This window comes from Tarenaya hassleriana, unplaced genomic scaffold, assembly GCF_000463585.1.
Source record: "Tarenaya hassleriana unplaced genomic scaffold, ASM46358v1 Cleome179, whole genome shotgun sequence".
NCBI lineage: Eukaryota > Viridiplantae > Streptophyta > Magnoliopsida > Brassicales > Cleomaceae > Tarenaya > Tarenaya hassleriana.
The window spans coordinates 216,002-216,728 of record NW_010965206.1 but is presented as its reverse complement, the minus strand read 5'-3'; positions in this window follow the sequence as shown (position 1 = coordinate 216,728).

Genomic DNA, 727 nt, shown 5'->3' with positions numbered 1-727 from the left:
GACACTTTCAGGCCACGAAATCTAGGGTTTCACCCTAATTCGATGCGCCATCAAGCCGTCTACTTCCTGAAACTCATCCATGCATCAAATAATATTCATAATATCATAAACATGCATAGATCAGGCCTATCATGCAATTCTAACCATTAAAACCAACAACCCTAAGGAAACTAAAGGGTACTGGTTCTACAACGCATCCGAGAACAAAGTGTTTGTTGCTCGGAATGGATCTTTCTTGGAGAGAGAGTTCGTCTCCAAGAGAGTCAGTGGGAGTAGAATAGATCTCGAAGAAGTTCGAAAACCACAAATAGTCGAAGAACCGAGTGAACAGGTCGAAACAGTTCAACCTGTATCACAAGTTGTTGAGACAGCACCTCCTTGTGGACCTCAGAGATCTGGTAGAATTCGCCAAGAGCCTACAAGATACGGTTTTTTGTGACTATAAACGACGAACTCATGTTGTTAGAACATGACAAGCCTACGTCGTATTCAGAGGCTGTGGCGAGTTACGATTCCGAGAAATGGCACCAGGCCATGGAGTCTGAGATGCAATCCATGTATGACAACAAAGTGTGGACTTTGGTCGATTCGTTCAATGGTATTAAGACCATTGGATGAAGTGGGTTTTCAAGAAGAAAACCGACATGGATGGCATCGTGCATACCTATAAGGCACGACTCGTCGCGAAAGGGTTTCGGCAGATTCATGGTATAGACTATGATGAAAC